General features: G+C 44.4%; 1 protein-coding gene across 1 annotated transcript in view; it reads left to right on the top strand.

Annotated features, from left to right (window-relative positions):
* Positions 1-217: 217 nt before the first annotated feature.
* Positions 218-6000, top strand: part of TENM1 (teneurin transmembrane protein 1) — an 862693-nt gene continuing 856910 nt past the window's right edge. The window contains exon 1 of the mRNA XM_070462280.1: positions 218-1186. The gene's annotated coding sequence lies outside the window, so the exon portion shown is untranslated. The remainder of the gene's footprint in view (positions 1187-6000) is intronic.

Below are 6000 nucleotides of genomic sequence, written 5' to 3'. Positions count from 1 at the left end.
CGGGGTAGAGGGGGAAAGGAGGAACCCAAACATTTCTCTCTCTCTCCGCCACCTCGCTTTTTTCTTTTTTTGCTAAAGTTATGCTGGCAAGAGACTTTGCATTCTCAGTCAGTCCTCAGGCTTTACACATCGCGGTAGTGATCACGCTTCTGTGTGTGTATGTGTGTGCAATAGCGCGTGCGTTTGTGTATGTCTTGACTATAAAACACTCTCCCAGGTTGATTTGGGGATGACAAACACTTCTCCGAACCCCACCCCCCACCTAACCCTCTGGAGAAAATAGAAGCTGGTCATGAGAGTACTCTGGCCGGGAACTCATTGTGGTACGAAATCTAAATTTTGTTGATCCATATTCCCTTCCTCTGCTCCCCCACCCCCAGCTTTCTCCTTCCCCTCCCTCCACCCTCTAACACCGTGATCTTTCTCATTTTGATTTTCCTTTCCTTTGCCCGCTACCTGCTCCCTCAGCCCTCCTCTTCTGCTCCTCCTCCGGAGCTCCCCCTTCCTCCCCACCCCATCTCAGCTGCGGCTAAAACCTGGAGTCTTGGTGGAAAAGGGAGGAAAAAAAAAAAAAAAAAACCTTGGCTGTGGAACTGTCAAACCGGGCATGCTCAGTAGACAGGGCAGGTTTTTTGGTCTCGAGTAGCGGAGAAACATTTTTTGCACCACCGCGACCAGCCTTAGAGCGCGGCGGCGGCGGCCACAGCAACATCAGCACAGCCCTCCGCCGTGCAGACGCCCCGCACCCGGGAGCGCGGCGGGCTCCGGCTTAGCCCGGAGTTCACCTCCGAGTGCCTCGGGGGCTGAGCTCATCCCTTCTGCTCGCACACACACGCACACTCTCTTTCACGGACACACACGCGTACACACACTCTCGCACCCACATACGACCCCGGGCGCTAGCACCCTCCGGGCAGCGATCGTCCGCTGGCGCGGTAGTAGCCAGGTTCGGTACCTGGCCCCGGCGGCTGCCGGCCCAGAGCACCGTCGCGACCGACCGGAGGAGAGCGATGCTGGGGCCCGAGCGGCAGCTCGAACAGTAATGTGGATTTACAGTCGTTTCCCGCAGGAACCGGCTGAGACGCCTGCGGTCCCGGGCTCCGGCAGCGCCCGGCGGGGCTGAGCACCTGGCGAGGGGGCGGGGGACCGCACCTGGGGACGCCACGGAAACTTGCGCCTGGACTAGGTAGGTGCGTTGCTCCCGGCTCCCACCTCCTTCCCTTTGGTTCGCGGCCCCTACCCTCGCACCTCCCACCCCGAGGACTCCCGGCGAACTTCGCCCCGAGGCTGCAGGCGGCGGATGGCGGCTCCCGGCCCTGAGTGGCGGGCAGCGTCCGCTCAGAGAGCCCTACCCGAGGTGGCAGAACCTCGGCTCCTTCTTTTCCAGGTCTTCGCCCAGCCCGGGGCTCTGGACCACCCGGGGCATATGGGAGGTCGGCCTTGGCCGCAGTTCAAGCTTTCAGCGGGCCCTGGGGGCGCTGCCCTGCTCACTAGGCTTCTTGGGCGACACTTTTGCCAACCAACTCCTCCGGTTCTGAAGGGCCGGGGGCGGGGGCCTCGCCTCGGCTGGCGCGCAGAGCCCGGGCGCTCTAACAAGTGGACCTGGCCGCTGGGGAGCGGGGCGGGCTCGGTCCGAGAAGAGACGAGGGGGCGCCTCTCCTCCAGCGTTTTCCCCACCTGGAGCGTCCGCCAGGGGCTCGGCCACTCGGGTCCCGCTCCTGTCTCTCTGAGAGAAGATGTCTAGGGTCTAGGACGCACTTGAGTAACCTGTTTGCTTTCGAATTTCTCTTGGAACCACACTCGGGGAGTCCAGGTTCCGGGGGAAACTCCAGGACCTCCTTCTAAGCCACGCCGTCTGGGGCCCTACCCAATGCGTCCTTCCTACACTCCAATCTTTGTCAAGAGACAGTCATTACGCTGCAGTCGGTGCTCTGGGAGCCGTCGGTGTTGGCTTTCACCACGCGCTCAGCTGCGCGGGTTTGTGTGTTTTCGCATTTTATCCTGAGATGTGGTCCGGGCCATCTAGCAGCGGCTAGCACGTTTGCAGAGTGCCAGGTACCCTCTAGGCATACCTGGGGAAATGGAACCTCACTTTTACCCTACAACGGGCAGGCTGCCAGTTCAATTTTAGGAGGTGGAGAAGGGGAGACATCGCGACTTGGTGAGTGGATGTGTTTGTAGTCAGGAGTATATTTAAACATTTCAGCAAACCTAGTGCGGTCGGTTGTTTACAATTGCGGAGACGGACGATCTCACTCCTCTCGTAGATGTTGTCTCGACATCTATTTCGCCACCGGGAGAGTAGGGGCGGGGGCGGGGGCTGGTTTGCAGCTCGTCCTAGCCGTCGGCAGCTTTGGGGCTTAGCGGATCTGCATCACTGCTACTGGCGATATGATAATATGGGTAGGTCTCCAAAATGAAGCAATTGGTCGGGAGACGTCTTGAACTTTCCTTTTTTTTTTTTTTTTTTTAAATTTACCTGGAATGTTAATTCGGAGGAGTGTTTGAGGTGGCCCGAAAAAATACAAAAAGAAGTTCCTAGTGCCATAGTAGAGAAATGAGTAGCCACTCGGTTTTAGAAACCAAAAGGAAACGAAACACCCCAGTGGATCCTATTAGGCACTGTTAGATTAACACTTAATTGATTGCGTTTGCGCTAAGGGTCACAGACAGCTTCCTTGAATTTTAGATTGTTGTTCTGTGATCATAATTAACAAAGCAGGTACACTATACTATGAGAATCAATCGCTACTCTCAACCTGTTTGGGGAAAACGTTGCAAGTATCTGCTTTATCTCTTGATTGAAATATCCTTGTCTGTCTTCTTAGTCCTAAGACTTCCGATTTGGAGCATAGGGCACCCCTGTGCTGCTAAGAAAGAGCACAGTCTAAGGAGGAGAGGCTTTATTATTATTAAAAGGAAATCCACAGCCTTACATTCTGCTCCCTGGTTACCCAGCATTTACTTGCTTGCTTACCACCCCCCTGCTCTTAATTCCTGCAACGTGGGGGGAAAATGAATTTTCATAAGGCATTAGTATGACCCTTTAAGTAGATAACTGGAAAAGCAGAATCTTAATTTTGCCATTTTTGTCCAAGTTCTTAAGACGTTTTATGTGTGTGTGATATGTTAAATAATTTACCATTGGAAAGTTGTTTTTTAAAGGGTAGTGTGTAAGTATGTCAAAGTAATGTTGGAATCTTTTAATGATAATAAAAGAAAGTCCCAAGATGCATTCGGAAAGGGATTCAGGTAATTTCTAAAATGAATCCATGCTCTAAATGTTACTTAAAAGTTTTCAGATTGTCCCCCAGAATGGTTTTGAAAAACAGGTGTTTCTGGAAAACAGCTCAATGAACAAATGTTAACATTTGTATAATAAAACCAATAGAGTCTAGTCCCTAGAACCATGCCAGACACATAGTACAAACTGAGTATTTTTTGAATACATGAATTTGTATTTACCATTAGTTCTAGGTTCCCATTATGAATTAAGAATAGTCAAGTCATTTGACAAAATATACAATGAGACTGAAGGAAAGAATGCTTTGTGGAGTCATTGTGCTATAGGATTAAGTGAAATTCCAAATATTGAAACAAATAGCTGTGTTAAAAAGTAAAATCAGATTGTATATTAACTACCATCTCATTCAAAGGCCTAATTCGGAATCTAAATACTCTAAAGGTCTTGGTGTTTCACTTCACTATCATCTGTGTAAATAATGCTGACATGATCGTAGTTTCCCTTATAGTCATTGTACCTTTCTGATGCCTTTAATACTAAGATTCTTGCTGAAACAGAACAGTCCAACATTCAAGTTTATTCTGTAGAATATGACTTTAACTGGCCAAACTGCACAGTATTCTTTTGATATGTTGCCTCTGAAAACAGAAAGCTTATTTTCCATGACAGTCTTCAAACTTGGAAATGGTTAGAAGGTTCAGTATTAACATAAAGTTTTTTTTTCCATTTTATGTTAGAAATAGCAATTAGAATCCATGTAATTTTTACTTGAAGCTTGCTTTTCCTGAAAGTCCATCAGTTTCAGTTTTCAGTATAGTTGTCAAGTACTTGGTATAGATTATGGTTAATAAATTTCCTAAGACTTCCCAAACAAGTGATTTATTTATCTATTTACTTACTTACTGACCTGAGGTCAAAAGAAGGGCAGTACTTTGAATACTTGATGCAAAGATTAATTAATGAAAGCAAATTTTCTTATAATATTCACGTATTTGTTCTAGCATTCTCTCTCACACACACACACATCATGCACACACACTTTTAGAAAGAATCTCATGAGAATGCCATGCATCAGATATGAAACATGTATGATAATTGTATTAATATTATATATGTTTCTTTAAGCTCCTGTATGTAGATTTACCCTTGAAAGTAGTAATCTATGCATGCTTATTTTTTTCTTTATAAGAAGCTTCCCTTCCTTTACCACTTGGAAGAATGGTTTGAATTGGATTACTAGTACAACTACAGGCAGATTAAATGATAAAGAATATTGTGAAGGATAGTATTTATTAATAGCAATTGTGATCAATAGAATATATCAATGACTGGAAATAAAGCTGCTGAGTATAAAAAATTAAAAGGAATCAGCTTTCAAAACTGTTTCCATATACAAAAACTGCTTTAAATCATCTGCAGATTCTGACTATTAGATTAAATTACTGTTTTGAATTGAAATTACTCCATTTCCTTCCCCTAGACGGTAAAACATTCTGATTCCTGGCTTAATATATAATTTCTTTTCCTTTCTGTTTTCCACTGATTTTTTTAAGAAACGAGGAAAGTAACTATCGTATAGAACCAGCTAGAACTGTGCTTAGTTGGAGCAGGTGAATGCTATAAAAGGTTTCACACAGCTTTTAATTATTCCAAACAACCTTGATGGTCCAACCATATGTGTGTCTACCGTATGTGGTACCTTGTAATGACAATTTATATAATGTATAGAGATTTTATAGTTTGCTAGATGTACTGTGGTACAATTTAGCAAGACCAATGAAATTGCTTACATTTGGAACTCATGAAAAATAGGGCTGAGTGAATTGGAGTATGATGGCATAAACTGAAAATTGTTTTGTAACAATATTTGTACTGAATTGTTCTGTGAACATTTCTGTATATAATCAAAGCAAACTAGTTTTAATTGGAGATAGTAAATATTTTTACAGCTGATGTTGAATCACTAATGCTTTAAAAATAATCATTTAGAGTCTAATAAATAAAGCCTGTTAAATTCTTATGTAACTTTAGGACTCATTTCTAGACCTGGAAGTATAATCTTGGATAATTTACAGCTTAAAAAAAATTCTGACTTTTACTTCCTGTCCAGGCCTCCACTTTAGGTAAACAATAGCATATGGTGAAACATGCATATATGCCAACTAACCACTATCTCTTGGATGATGTTTTCAATGTGATGTAATGATTCTGAAATATTGGGTTCTCCATTCCCACCTACTTAAAATGGAATGGAGAAGGGAATTGGAAAAATGGACACAGGAAAATGTGTTAAATCATCTCTTTTTATATCAGTGAGTCACGCCCCAAGAAGCTTACTCAGAGCCTTCATATCTGTGTTTATGGTAGATATGTGCCAAGATTAATATTTTTTCCTGGGTACTTACGACAGGTCTCTATGGCTGTATCTAGGTGACACCTAAATATGTGAGTGAAAAGTTCCGTCAACCACCCAGCTGTTTGAGGTGATGCAAACAAACATCTGGTTGGTTGAGAGAATTTTTTACTTGGTCTCTGGATATTCTGGAGTCATTTAACAAGCTGATGAGTCTTAATACCTATGTCAAAAAAGAAAGACATAAAGTGAAACCGTTTAAAATACATGTAGAGTACCTTAAGCATTCTTGGGTTACTATAACACATATAATGAGCCAAATGCTACCCTGAATCTACAGCATTCTATGAAATGTTTAAGGAGATGCAGTGACAAGGCAGTGACAAAAACAGAAACACACTGG

The sequence above is a fragment of the Odocoileus virginianus genome, unplaced genomic scaffold, assembly GCF_023699985.2.
Source record: "Odocoileus virginianus isolate 20LAN1187 ecotype Illinois unplaced genomic scaffold, Ovbor_1.2 Unplaced_Scaffold_2, whole genome shotgun sequence".
Taxonomy (NCBI): Eukaryota; Metazoa; Chordata; class Mammalia; order Artiodactyla; family Cervidae; genus Odocoileus; species Odocoileus virginianus.
Note: the sequence above shows the minus strand (reverse complement) of the source record. Positions and strands in the feature narration are given on the sequence as shown.